The sequence below is a fragment of the Pristis pectinata genome, chromosome 24 (assembly GCF_009764475.1).
Source record: "Pristis pectinata isolate sPriPec2 chromosome 24, sPriPec2.1.pri, whole genome shotgun sequence".
NCBI lineage: Eukaryota > Metazoa > Chordata > Chondrichthyes > Rhinopristiformes > Pristidae > Pristis > Pristis pectinata.
Genome location: NC_067428.1, coordinates 23,217,886 through 23,233,258, shown reverse-complemented (window position 1 = coordinate 23,233,258; position 15,373 = coordinate 23,217,886).

The window sequence follows — 15,373 nt, the reverse complement described above, 5'->3', positions numbered from 1 at the left end:
GAAGAGGTGACCAAGAGGACTGATGAGGGCAGGGTGGTAGACATTGTCTACATGGACTCGAGCAAGGCTTTTGACAAGATCTCTCATTGTAGACTGGTTTGAAGGTAAAATCACATGGGATGCATGGTGAGCTAGCCAATCGGATACAAAATTGGTTTGGTGGAAAGGGTCAAAGGGTGGTAGTGGAGGGTTGTTGTTCAGATTGTGGCCAGAGATGTACTGCAGGGATCGGTGCTGGGTCCCCTGTTGTTTATCAGATACTTGAATTAGAATGTCGGTGGCATGATCAGTAAGTTTACAGATGACACCAAAATGGTGTGGTGGATAGTGAAGAAGGTTACAACGGGATCTGGGTCAGCTGGGAAAGTGTGTAAAGGAATGGCAGATGAAACTTACCTCAGATGTGCAAAGTGAAGCATTTTGAGAAGATAAACCAGGGCAGGACAACACAGTAAAAGACAAGGCTCTGGAGAGTGTTGTAGAACAAAGAGACCTTGGAGTACAAGTAAATAGTTTCCTGAAAGTGGTGACACAAGTAGACAAGGAGGTGAAGAAGATGTATGGCATGCTTGCCTTCATTGGATGGGGCAGGGTACAACATTTGGGACATCATGTTACAGCTCTACAGGATATTTGTGAAACCACACCTGGAATATTGTGTGCAGTTCTGGTCACCTTGCTATTGGAAGAACGGGAAAAGATTCACAAGGATGTTGCCAGGACTAGAAGGCTTGAGTTATAAGGAGAGACAGGATAGTCTGGGACTGTTTTACCTGGAGCAAAGGAGGCTGAGGGGTGACCTCATAGAGGTTTATAAAATCATGATAAGGGGGATGGCCACAGTCTTTTTCCCAGGGTAGGGAAGTCTAAAACTAGAGGGCATAGGTTTAAGGTGAGAATGGAAAGTTGGAAAACTTTAAGGTAGGCCTGAGGGGCAAATTTCTCACATTGATAATTGGTTTATTATTGTCACATGTACTGAGATACAGTGAAAAACTTTGCTTTGCCTGCCATCCATACAGATCATTTCAAAACATGTACATCGAGGTAGTACAGAGGGAAAAGCAATAACAGAATGCAGAATAGTGTTACAGTTACAGAGAAAGTGGAGTGCAAGTAGACTATAAGGAGCAAGGGCCATGACAAGGTAGATTGTGAGGTCGAGAGTTCAGCTTTATTGTACAAGAGGACAGTTCAAGTGTCTTATAACAGCAGGATAGAAGCTGTCCTTGAGCCTGGTGGTGCATGTTTTCAAGCTTTTGTATCTTCTGCCTGATGGGAGGGGGGAGAAGAGAGAATATCTGGGATGGGAGGGGCCTTTGATTATGTTGGCTGCTTTCCTGAGGCAGTGGGAAGTGTAGACAGAGTCCATGGAGGGGAGGCAGGTTTCTGTGATGGACTGAGCTGTGTCCACAACTCTCTGCAATTTCTTGTGGTCTTGGGCAGAGCAGTTGCCATACCAAGCCATGATGCATCCAGTTATCCATATGGAAAAAACTGCCTGAGGAAGAAGGTAAAATTGCAATGTTTAAAAGAAATTAGGACAGGTTCATGGATCAGAAAGGTTTTGAGGGATATGAACCAAATGCAAGCAAATGGGACTAGCTGAGGAAGGCACCTTGGTCCGCATGGATGAGTTGGGTCAAAGGGTCTGTTTCTGTGCTATATAACTCTATGACTCTGTGTCAGTTTGAAACTATAAAAGGCTCTTAAAAAAAAGTACCTTACATCATAAATCACCTCAAAAGGGTGGCACGGTAGCGCAGTGGTTAGCGTGATGCTATTACAGCGCCAGCAATCGGGGTTCAATTCCCGTTGCTGTCTGTAAGGAGCTTGTATGTTCTCCCCGTGTCTGCGTGGGTTTCCTCCGGGAGCTCTGGTTTCCTCCCACTTTCCAAAGACGTACGGGTAGGTTAACATGAGCTTAAATGGGCGGCGCGGACTCATTGGGTCAGAAGGGCCTGTGACCGTGCTGTAAATAAAGTTTTAAATTTTAAATAAAAGTTTAAAAATGATTAGTTCTCATGAAGGTTCCTTGACCTGAAATTCTGCTTTTATTTTCAGGCTGCCTGACCTTCTGAATGTTGAGCATCATGAAAAGTATTATTTGGTTAATATTTTTACATAAAAATACTAATCAAATAATTTTTTCATGCTGCACATCGTTCAACATTGTTCAAATTTGAATGTCATTTGCAAAAAATTCTTCTCTTTTGCATTCATTCACAGAGCATGGCATCATTGGTCAGGCCAGTGTATAACACACATCCCGAACTGCCCCATGAAGAGAGGGGCACTAAGAGTCAAACATGTGTCAGATCACACAAAGACCAGACTGGGTTAAGACAATAGATTTCCCTTCCTGAAGGAACCTAATAGATTTTACAATAATCTAGTAATTTCATGAACACCACTGCCTTTCATTCTACATTTATTTAGTTATTTGAATTTAAATTCTCCAGCTATGATGGTGGGATTCAAATGCACTTCCAGATCAATTATCTAGACCTCTGGACTCTAGTCCAGTAAGTTGGTCACTACATCCCCATATCATGACATACTGTATGTGTATGACCTACGAGACAGGAGAGGTCTGCTTCAGCACAAGTTAACAGGACCAGCCAAACTAGGTCCACTTTTGTGGAGTCCCTCACCTGAATCCTCCGAAAGGTAGGACCCCGAGTCAGCATCTCCCTTGAAGAGACCGAAGACTCCACACTGACAGTGCTAGAGGTCGGGATTGAACCGGAGTCACTGGAGCTGTAAAGCAGCAGCTCTATGAGTCACTGTGCTGCCTTGTAGTTTCATGACCACCATTAACAATAACAGTATTTTTTCATTTCTATTAGATGAATGTAAAATACCTCTGAAACTATGAATTTGTGCCTCTGGATCATTAGCCTGGTAATATAACCATCAGTTACCATACTCCTGTTCTTTAGCTGGCTATATCATGTTATTATTTAATCATATAATGAGCAGTAAAGGTACTCTCCACTGAAACCCTGTTATGACAAAAACCAGCTCAAAGTTCAACCAGTCAAATGCTGTTTAACAAGGTGACACAGAGACTGCAGACGTTGGAATCTGGAGCAGCAAACAATCTGCTGGAGGAACTCAGTGGGTCGAGCAGCATCTGTGGGGTAGGGAAGGAATTTTCAACATTTCTGGTCGAAACCCTACATTAGGACCTGAACAGAAAGTCCTGATGCAGTGTTTCAACCTGAAGCGTCAACAACCCCGTTCCCTCACAAGTGCTGCTCCACCCGCTGAGTTCCTCCAGCAAGTTGTTTTCTGCTGTTTAACAAGGGTCTGAAGGGATAGAATCTACAGGACTGGGTGGAGAGGTTTGGAGAGTGGCGCTGGAATCTGGGATCCAGCTGGATTTTTATCATGTGGAGTCAGTATGTATTAGATAGGCCAAATGGCCTCCTCCTAGGCTGTAACCATTCTGTGATTCTGTGAGACCCTCCCTCTCAGACTGGATCCAGTCACCATTTGCTCAAGTGAACTTGGCATGGCAGGCACAGCAGTGTAGTGGTTAGCGTGACACTATTACAGCACCAGCGACCTGGGTTCAATTCCGGCCACTGTCTGTAAGGAGTTTGTACGTTCTCCCCGTGTCTGTGTGGGTTTCCTCCAGGTGCTCCGGTTTCCTCCCAAATTCCAAAGATGTAGGGGTTAGGAGGTTGTGGGCATGCTATGTTGGCGCCGGAAGCGTGGCGACACTTGCGGGCTGCCCATGGAACACTCTACGCAAAAAGATGCATTTCACTGTGTGCTTCAATGTACATGTGACTAATAAAGATCAATAAAAACCAATACCAATATCAATATCTTATCTTATCAATACAGGTCTTCCCCACTCCATTCCTGTGAATTGTTTGTAACCCAAACAGTTCAGAAGTCGGAAATGCAGGCACAAACCGAATTCCCACCCGGCAGAAAATGCTTGCAGACCTGCAGTAGCCGATAAATCCATCCTGCCGATTTCCCATACTACTTCTGTGAGAAGTACATCCGGCTGCAGCTCCTTACAGATCGAGTTAGGGAACTGGAACTCGAACTGGAGCTGGATGACCTTCGGACTGAGGGGTTGATAGACAGGAGTTACAGGGAAGCAGTTACACCTCAGTTGCAGGAGGCAGGTAGCTGAGTGACCATCAGGAGAGAGAAAGGGAATAGGCAGTCAGTGCAGGGTACCCCTGTGGCCGTTCCCCTCAATAATAAGTATATCATTTTAGATACTGTTGAGGAGTTGACCTACCAGGGAAAGCCACAGCAGTCGGGTCTCGGGCACTGAGTCTGGCTCTTTGGCTCAGAAGGGAAGTGGGGAGGAGAGGCAAGTGGTAGTGATGGGGATTCATTGTTTAGGGGTGCAGACAGGAGGTTCTGTAGATGAGAGTCTCAGATGGTATGTTGCCTCCCAGCTCAGAGATGTCTCAGATCGAGCCCATAGCATTCTTAAGGGGGAGGGTGAGCAGCCAGAGGTTGTGGTACACATTGGTATCAATGACATAGGCAGGAAAAGTGACGGGGTCCTGCAAAGTGAATTCAGGGAGTAAAGTGCTAAGTTAAAAGACAGGACCTCCAGGGTGGTGATCTCAGGATTGCTACCCATGCCACGTGCTAGTGAGGCAAGAAATGGGAAGATAGTGCAGCTTAACATGTGGCTAAGCAGATGGTGCAGCAGGGAGGGCTTCAGATTTTTAGATCATTGGGCTCTCTTCCAGGGCAGGTGGGATCTGTACAAATGGGGCGGTTTGCACCTGAACTGGAGGGGGGACCAATATCCTTGCGGGAAGGTTTGCTAGTGCTGCTCGGTGTTGGTGGGGGGGGGAGGGGTGGTTTAAACCAGAGTTGTGGGAGATGGGAACCAGAGTAGCAGGACAAGAAGTGGAGAGGCTGTGGGGAAAGTAGAAGTTACGACTACAAGCAAAGATGGAAACCAAAAGGTTGAGCGTGGTGGGACTAATGTTTTGAGTTGCATCTATTTCAATGCAAGGAGTATTTTAGGGCTAAGGCAGATGAATTTACAGCGTGGATCCATACGTGGAATTATGATGTTGCAGCCATGAGTGAGACTTGGTTGCAGTGGGGGCAGGACTGGCAGCTCAATGTTCTGGGGTTCCATTGTTTTAGACATGATAGAGAGGGAGGTATTAAAGGGGGATGGGTGGCATTACACATCAAGAAAAATGTCAGGGCAGTGCTCAGAGAGGACATACTGGAGGGCTCGACTACTGAGGGAATTTGGGTGGAACTGAGGAATAAAAAAAGGATGACCATGTTAATGGGACTGTATTATAGACCTCCCAATAGTCAGCAGGATTTAGAGGAACAAATTTGTAGAGAGATAGCAGACAGTTGAAGGAAATATAAAGTTGTGCTAGTAGGTGATCTTAACTTACTTACTGGGACTCCCATACTGTAAAAGGACTGGGTGAGATCGAGTTTGTCAAATATGTTCAGGAAAGTTTCCTTAATCAATATGTAGAGTTCCCAACTAGAGTGAATGTGATACTGGATCTCCTCTTAGGGAATGAGACAGGGCAGGTGACAAAAGTGAGTACACTTTGGATCCAATGTAGGGAAAAGTGGGGGAACACTTTGGATCCAATGATCATAATTCCATTAGTTTCAAGATAATTATGGAAAAGGATAGGACTGGTTCTAAGGTTAAGATTCTAAACTGGAGGAAGGCCGGTTTTGATGGCATCAGAAAGGATCTGGCAGGTGTGCATTGGGATAGGTTGTTTTCTGGCGAAGAGATGTTGGTAAGTGGGAGGCTTTCAAGAGTGAAATATTGAGAGTACAGAATCTGCATGTTCCTGTTAGGATAGCAAGGCTAACAGGTTCAGGGAACCATGGTTATTGAGGGATATTGAGGCCCTGGTAAAGAAAAAGGAGCTGCATATCAGGTATAGGCAGTTAGGATCAAATGAGTCGCTTGAGGAGTATAAGAAATGCAAGAGAACATTTAAGAGAGAAATCAGGAGGGCTGAAAGAGGATATGAGGTTGCTCTGGCAGACAAGGTGAAAGAGAATCCAATGGATTTCTATAGCTATATTAAGAGCAAAAGGATAGCAAGGGACAAAATTGGTCCTCTTGAAGATTGATATGGTCATCTATGTGTAGAGCTGAAAGAGGTGGGGGAGATTTTAAACGAATTTTTTGCATCTGTGTTTAATCAGGAGACAGACACAGAGTCTAAAGAATTGAGGAAAAAGAGGAATCTGGATTACAGAAGAGGAGGTGCTTGCTGTCCTGAGGCGAATTAGGGTGGATAAATCCCCAGGGCCTGACGAGGTGTCCCCTTTGACCTTGTGGAAGGTTAATGCAGAAATTGCAGGGACCCTGGCAGAGATATTTAAAACGTCTGTAGCCATGGGTGAGGTGCCGGAAGACTAGAGGATAGCCAATGTTGTTCTGTTGCTTATGAAAGGCCCTAAGAAAAAGCTTGGAAAATGTAGGCCGTTGAGCCTGACATCAGTTGTGGGCAAATTATTGGAAGGTATTCTGAGGGACAGGATATAAGTATATGGATAGCCAGGGCGTGATTAGGGATAGTCAACATGGCTTTATGTGTGGCAGTTCACGTCTAATCAATCTAATAGAGTTTTTCGAGGAGGTTACCAGGAAGGTTGACGAAGGGAAGGCAGTGAACATTGTCTATGTGGACTTTAGCAAGGCCTTTGACAAAGTCTCACATGGGAGGCTGCTCCAGGAGGTTAAGTCGCTTGGCATTCAGGATGAAGTAATCAATTGGATTCAACGTTGGCTTAGCGGAAGAAGCCAGAGAGTGGTAGTAGATAGTTGTCTCTCTGACTGGAGACCTGTGTCTACTGGTGTGCCGCAGGGATCGGTGCTGGGTCTGTTGTTGTTTATCATCTATATCAATGATTTAGATGATAATGTGGTAAACAGGATCAGCAAATTTGCAGATGACACCAAGATTAGGGGCATAGTGGACAGCGAGGAAGGCTAACAAAACTTGCAAAGTGATCTGGACCAGCTGCGAAAATGGGCTGAAAAATGGCAGATGGAACTTAATGCAAACAAGTGTGAGGTGTTGCACTTTAGGAGGACAAACCAGAGTAAGACTTGCACAGTGAATGGTAGGGCTCTGAGGTCTGCAGTAGAACAAAGGAACCTGGGAATACAGAGCCATAATTCCTTGAAAGTGACATTGCAGATAGATACGGTTGTGAAGAGAGCTTTTGGCACATTGGCCTTCATAAATCAGGGCATTGAGTACAGTAATTGGGATGTTATGTTGAAGTTGTATAAAACACTGATAAGGCCAAATTTGGAGTATTATGTGCGTTTTTGGTCACCTACCTACAGGAAAGATATCAATCAGCTTGAAAGAGTGCAGAGAAAATATACACAGATACTGCCATGACTTGAGGACCTGAGTTACAGGGATAGGTTGAATAGGTTAGGAGTTTATTCCCTGGAGTGCAGGAGAATGAGGGGAGATCTTACAGAGGAATACAAAATTATGAGGTGTATGGATCAGGTGAATGCATGCAGGCTTTTTCCCCTCAGGTTGGGTCAGACTAGAACTAGAGGTCATAGGTTTAGCAGGAAAGGTGAAATACTTAAGGGGAATCTGAAGGGGAACTACTTCACTCAGAGGGTGGTGCGAGTGTGAAATGATCTGCCAGCGGAAGTGGTGGATGTGGGTTCAATTGTAGCATTTAAGAGAAGTTTGGATAGGTACATGAATGAGAGAGATATGAAGGGCTATGGTCCAGGTGCAGGTAGATGAGACTAGGCAGAAAGCCAGGCCAGCATGGACTAGATGGGCCGAAAGGCCTGTTTATGTGCTGTAGTGCTCTATGACTCTAACACACAAATATTTGCATTGGCTAACTTCTGATCCTTTCCTTCTGCTCAATAAACCAATGATTGCTTCATCAAACCAGCAATCCATGTGGCCTCCTTGAACTGGAACCTCCCATCTCCCTTGCAGTGGGATTTTGATGACTACATTGGCTACTTAACTAAGCATTCTCTCCCTCCACTCTACCAGATGCATTGAATGGAAACTATTCTAACATCAAGGAAACAAATTGTTCAGGAATGCACTTGACATCCTCCATTTCCTTAGAACTGATTTAACACATGAGAATACATACATTTTTAGTAGCTACTTTAGTTATTCCAGCTAAGCATCAAACATCCCAGGCAGATTGGGGCTGAATCCATTGTGAACTAACTTCTACACAATATATACTGACCATGATAAATGATCCTATCCAAGTAAGAATAATCTTCTCCTATGCAAATGTGCCACAGCACTAGAAATCAACATACAAAATTGGTTAGGAAAACAATAGCCTTCTTCTTCACTTGTATGTTCAAACTGCAGATTTAAGTTGCACATTGAGAAACAATAGCAAACTCCACTGTGTTTTATACCAGGGTGATCCACTTCAGCCTAACTTAGGCATCAGTTTGTCTTCAGCTTCTCCATTGCTGACAATTGCACTGTGCTACAAATGAAAACTACCCATGAAGCCTGACTGCATATTCAAACCTGACATAAGCATCTAAAGTACAAACTATCTGTTCCTTTTATGAGACTCGCAGATAATAAAAAGCTGTACTTAAAGAGCAGGATCAAACAGATATTGCCATTCTCCATTCAAACATTCTATCATCTGAAGAAATCTTCCATGCATATACTGCACAGACAGTGGCTGCCACCTATTGGCCTGAAGGAGGCAGCCCAGAAGATGTAATTAAGGCCTACATGATGTGGTTGCTGTGAAATGTGACAAAGTACCAGCAACTACCATGGTAATCATTAATTTGCAAGACTATTGGCTTTGGAAAAACAAGAGTTAAGCTAAACTTATTTGTGCACAATAGAAATTACATAGTTAAAGTAACAACAAATTTCATGTCATCTCAGTTGGTGATAATAAATCTGATTCTGGTTTGAGGCAGTCTACAACAACAGCAATTTGTATCTATACAGTACCATTAACATAATAAAACATCCCAGGGCTTTGCAAGATCAACATCAAATAAAATTTAATCAAGCATCACAAGGAGCTATTTAGGGTAAATTCCAAAAACGTCGGCTGAAGAGCATTTTATTAACAGCACCTTAAAGAAAGAAGGGGTGGAGAGGTGAAGAGGTTCAGGGAGGAAACTGCTGCGTTTAGAATCTCAGCAGCTGGCGGCATGGCTGCCAGTAATGGAGAGATTGAATTCAGGAATGAGCCAAAGCTAGAGGAATGCAAGTAATTTTAAGCATTTAGATCCAGAGGATATCATAGAAATTGGGAGGAGTGAGCAGTTGGAGGAAACAAGGATGATAATTTTAAAATTGAGGCATAAGAGCCAATTCCGGCTAGCAAAAACAAAGACGTTAGATGAATGGGTCGGCGCAAATTAGGAACAACCACCAAAATTTGAAAGGCTTCAGCTTTATGTTGGATAAAACAAGGTAGGCTGGTATGGAGTACATTACAATCATGAAACTTAGAAGTCACAAAGACAAAGATAAGGATTTCAGATGAACTGTAGCAGCAAATACGTAGGGCAATATCACTGAGTTGGGAATAGATGGTCTTACAGATGGTGTAGAGCTGGGGATTGTTGGCATACACATGGAAGCCATTGCTGAGTTTTTGAATGACATTGCCAAGAGACTGATGTAACTGAGAAAAAGGAAACACCAAGGAGAGATCCTTGGGGACACCAGAGATATCAGTGCAGAAGTGGGAAGAGAAACCATCGCAGGTGATTAGTGTAATTAGAAATGTTGCATTCAGTTATTGTCATCATGCATTAACAAATGCAATCAATTTTGGAACACAAATTTGTTCCGCTACATGAAGGTGCTAAAATTATAACAGATGAAATGAATGTTCTGCATTCATTTACATGAAGACTGAATAGCAAAATTAACTAAGAGCACTCGGGCGACAGTGAAATTCCCATGGAAATCTGTTGTCAGGCAATCGTGTATTTGAGAAAGAAAGCAGAAGTCTGTACATATTGCAAATGTCCCACGAATTAACAGATATTGACCAGATTAGAACATTTCTCCATGATCTGGGATGCAAAAATAAATGGTTTTAATATCATCTGTGTGATAATTAATATGTGTTGATGCTAGAAATCAGGTCAGGTCGAGTTTACATTCTCACAGAATATTAGGGTTCAGGGCTGTGCTCCACTGGCCTGGCTCAGTTCTTCATCCTGGGCAGCATTATTTGCCGACTTTTAACCTGCGTCCTCTTTTCCCGATCAATGTATTGATATTGGTTTATTATTGTCACTTGTACCGAGGTACAGTGAAAAACTTGTCTTGCATACCGATTGTACAGGTCAATTCATTACACAGTGCAGTTACATTGGGTTAGTACAGAGTGCATTGATGTAGTACAGGTAAAAACAATAACAGTACAGAGTAAAGTGTCACAGCTACAGAGAAAGTGCAGTGCAATAAGGTGCAAGGTCACAACAAGGTAGAACGTGAGGTCAGAGTCCATCTCATCTCAATGTATTTGCAGCACAACAATTTCTTTTAAACGTGTCTCATTTGGGCATGGAAAAGATTGGAGCAGCATAGTAGGTGGCACAGTAGCACAGTGGTCAGGACTGCAGTCGTACAGCCACAGGGACGAGTTCAATCCTGACCTCGGGTACAGTCTGAGTGGAATTTCCACATTCTCCCCATGACTGCATGGGTTCCTTCCTCCCCTCCCCACCACCACATCCCCCCCACCCACCCCCCCCCCCCCCCCCCCCGCCCACCAAGATTGTTCCTAGGGAGTTGATGGGAGAATAGGTTACAGGGAAATAAATGGGGGAATGGAACTATTGGGAATGCTCTGAGAGCCAGAATAGACTGGATGGACTGAATTCCCTCTAACTTTGTCATAAGGAAATATGAAATAAATATTGGGCTCGGGTCAGGTTTGGATCAGTTGGGTTTTGTACCCAAGCAGATCTCCAATGTGAAGAGCTGCGTCTCTCCTTGCTCAAAGGGCCCTCACCTTGGTTACCACGGAAACATTGCACAGTAGCACACTTGCTCTGCAGTCTAACCCTCAACCTTTCTATTATGGCTATGATGACTGACATAGAAAATGACATCCTCTGCATTTCCTTTGGGTGAGCTTCCTACTCATTGTCTCTTTTGTGCATGTGATTACAAAGGAACGATTAACATAGCCTGATTAATTTCACAGTGCACCTTCCCATCCAACTGAGAGAAGAGGTTTTGATCTAACTGGGCTTGGATTTCCAAGATGAAAATTCAATATGTCAGCCACTTAACTACCCAGTTTCAAATAAAGAATGTTATGCAAGAAAAATAATTCACCATGACTAAAGAAAGATTTGCATTTATCTGGCACCATATTAATTGTGTCTACAATATGTCCATGAGCTGCATATTCAATGTTTATTATTGTAATGTGAACAAATACAGCAACCAATCTGAATCAAGCAAAATCCCATGAACAATAACACATGTAACATAACAGTAACATATTGGTTGGCACCAAATAGCTCTCTGTATTATTAATATATTTTTTTATGCAGAACTTGTTAGAAGCTGTCTGGTTCAATAGAGAAAACCACTGCGCAAACTGCCGCTTTGCACTATGCAAGATCTTTTATAAATAAACTACCTTTGTTTTTGGTTTAAATCACCAACTATCCATCAGCATCTTGGAGAATGAAAAACAGAAGATACCGAGACACGATGACTAAAATAATGGACTAATACAGCACAGAGCAGACCATTCACCCATCAGTCACTTTTTGGCTCTTTGAAAGTGGATTCTGGCTGAATAATCAGTTAAACTGTCCGTAGATAATACTAATTAAAGGGGAGAATCTTAGTCAGGGCCACTGAAAGCCCTACATTTTCTTTTCCTGTTGTGCAAGGCCCATTAATCCAACATAGATTCCTCTTTTTTTCAGCAAGTCTCTTTCTGCAAGATTAAACGATATAGGCATCCAATCCCTGGTATTTTCAGTTTCTTGGTGGTTTACTGGGAGAAGACATACGAATTTTACTCCTACTCATACCTGCGAGAAGACAGAATTCTCCTCTATGCACAGTCGATGGAAGAGTCACCTCTTCCCTCTTCAAGTCCCATTCCAGAGACTGAGGTACAAAGTTCTTGGACAACACCCCAGTTCGATGCTGAGGCAATGCTGCACTGTTGGAGGTACTGTGTCTTGCATGAGACTTTGAACCCAGTCTGTTGCCGCACAAGATTTTGAAGAAGCGTAGGGGAGTTATTACTGATACACCGGTAAATATGTATCCTGCAGTCAATGTTTCTAAAACTTGAGTACAGCACAGTCAATGCTGGCATTTTGACCACAACTTTAGAACACTCTTATCCATCCTTCATCAAATGCATGCAACCTCAAAAATAGAATTTCATACAAGTTCAATGAAAAGGAATTTCCACTTTCCTACTTCCACCCTGAGACTTGAAACAGAAGTAAGTGTTGAGAATTTGTCAATCATATTTAAATGTGTGACTCATTTCAAGGAATGCACAGGACTTTAACAAATTGTGCTGTTGTCTGAAAGCAATGAGTTGGTTTTATTTACTTTGCTTGAATATTCATCATTTTGTCCACGGGAACCATTTATTCCATCAAATGTGATTTAAATTAAAGATTTTCCTCATTTACAAGCACAGGATATTCAGATACATCACTCATGTTGATGTATCTTTATTGCGACAGAGGTCCATGTAAACCATTTACTTCAACATTTTAGTCTGGCCCATTACTGCACATCAAGGTGGATTACTCAGTTTAGGCTGACACATCCAGTCTGTGGAAATGCATTGCTGCATAAAGCTGCCTAAACTGGGAGAGCAAGTGCAGCTTTGATCTCGGATAATGCAGTCAGCCATCTGCAAAAAGGAAGATATGGCAGTAAATACAAGCATGGCTGCACAAAGTATGTCACTTTTTTTTTGTTATCTCATGTCTTGAAATTACATTACTCATTGGGCTATGAACAGTGAATGGTTTTTGTTACCTCTCTGATTATTTTTCTCACTCACCTTCTCAAAAGCTGGTGAATGATTCCACAGGAGGCCCAATGCAATCTCGTTCCTTGCCCCACATCCATTCTTTGCACCTGACCCTCATCAGCAAGCATATTTAAATAATTCAGTCTGTATAGTCAATCACAATTTTGACGGTACCTGTTATTTACACCATGCATACAGATAGCATGTGTACACACACATACTCACAGCTAGCACTTACACAAACACATGCACAACTAGCACGTAGAGATACCATATGTATGCACACATAAGCACAAAGATACAAGATACCCACCCCTTCCTCTCTACATACATGTGCATGCGTACATATAAACACACACACACACACACACGTATATATATATATATATATATATATATATATATATATATATATATATATATATATATATATATACACACACATATATATACACATATATATATATATATATATATATATACACACAGAACCCAGGATGCTAAGGATAACTATAACCATGCCTTCCCGTTCAGTGGAGATAAGGATGGCAGTCAGGAATTTTCTGGTCTGTGTGAATCAGCTCTACAACAGTGGTACATTTACCAACTGCCCATTCTTTCTGTTCCTTCAAACCATACAGCATTTTGATATTTTCATTTCCAAAAGAATGACAATTTATGTGCATTTTGTTTAAATTTCTAATGCTACAATTCATTTGGATTGTAATTATTTTAACAAATATGACCAAAATTTTAAAATGTGACATTGCTGTCTTCCAATGGTAACAGTGTTGTTGGCAGCAGTCCCACTAATTCTGGGATCCTGATTAATAATCTGGCAGTTAAAATCATCACTCAGTCTGCTATTTTTCTTGCTATTGTTAGATTAAAGTGGGGCAATGGCATTAGTGTCCTGCCAAGAATACTGCTTTAAGTAGGTGAGTCAGTCAAATTACAGCTTTTCACTCCTGTCCAGCAAGAACTTCACTTGCTCTCCAAGCAGTACGTGAGACCTTGATGGGCACAAATTGGCTCATAATGATAAGGAGGAAGAGCGAACAACTTCAGGTGACATTTAAAACAAGAATTAGCCATTTCAACTTGAGAAATGTTACTTTGTGGAATAGTTGAGAATCTTGCATCATGAAGTTCCAAAGGAGGAAATATAGAATCAGAAAACCCATTGTAGTCCAGCCAATTTATCCTGCCATTAGGTACCATCAGACCTGATACTAACCTTTCTACTGGTTGCCAAATATCCCTCTAGCAGCTGAACTTCTACCAATACAGTGTCCCACTGTAACCCCTGGCAATCTATTTTCCAGTTGATCGTTGTCTTCTATGGTTCAATCTAAGATGTCTTTTCATCATCTCTCTTCTGTATCCTTTGAGTTTAAGGCTGCACCTTGTTTGAGGAGGTAATTAGAAGGCTCAATGAGGGCAATGTTTTTGATGTAGTCTACATGGTTCCTAGGAAGGCTTGTGACAAGGTTCCAAAAAGTAAAAAATAAAGAAGTCCATGTGTTCCAAGGGAAAACAACAAATTGCATCCAAAGCTGGCTCAATAGCAGGAAACAAAAGGAATGGTTGATAGGCGTTATTGCAACTGGAAGACTATTAACTTGCAAGGTTCCACGGGGCTTCATAGTTAGACCTTGCTGTTTGTAGAGGCAATGTTAAAGAAGTTTGCAAATGGCCCAAAAATTGGCCATATAATTGACAATGAGCTGCAGAGAGTAGAGGACTCTGCCCAATACATCATGGGCACATCCCTCCCCATCACTGGTAGTATCTACAGGAGGTGCTGCCTCAAGAAGGCAACATCTATCATCAAAGATCCCCCACTATTCAGGCCATGCCATCTTTTCGCAGCTACCATCGGGCAGGAGGAACAGAAGCCTGAAGTCCCACACCACCAGGTTCAAGAACAGTTACTTCCCTTCAACCACTTGGTTCTTGAACCAACCAGCAAAACCCTAATCACTACAGTTTAGCAACACTATGACCACTTTGCACTAAAATGGACTTTGGTTTCTTTTGTTCTAATAGTGTTTTCTTGTAAAAATTGTGTATAATTTATGTTTAATTAATGTTTTTCTTGTTAATGCTGTTTATATGATGCTATGGGCCTGTGATGCTGCAGCAAATAAGTTTTTCATTGCACCTGTGCACACATGTACTTGTGTATATGACAATGAACTTGACTTTGACAAGGAAAGTTTAGGATTGCATGAAGATATCGATAGACTGGCCAATTAGACAGAAAAACAGCAAATGACTTTCACTCTGGCAAAGTGTGAGGAAGTGCAACCAGGCAAAGGAATACAAAGTAAATGGG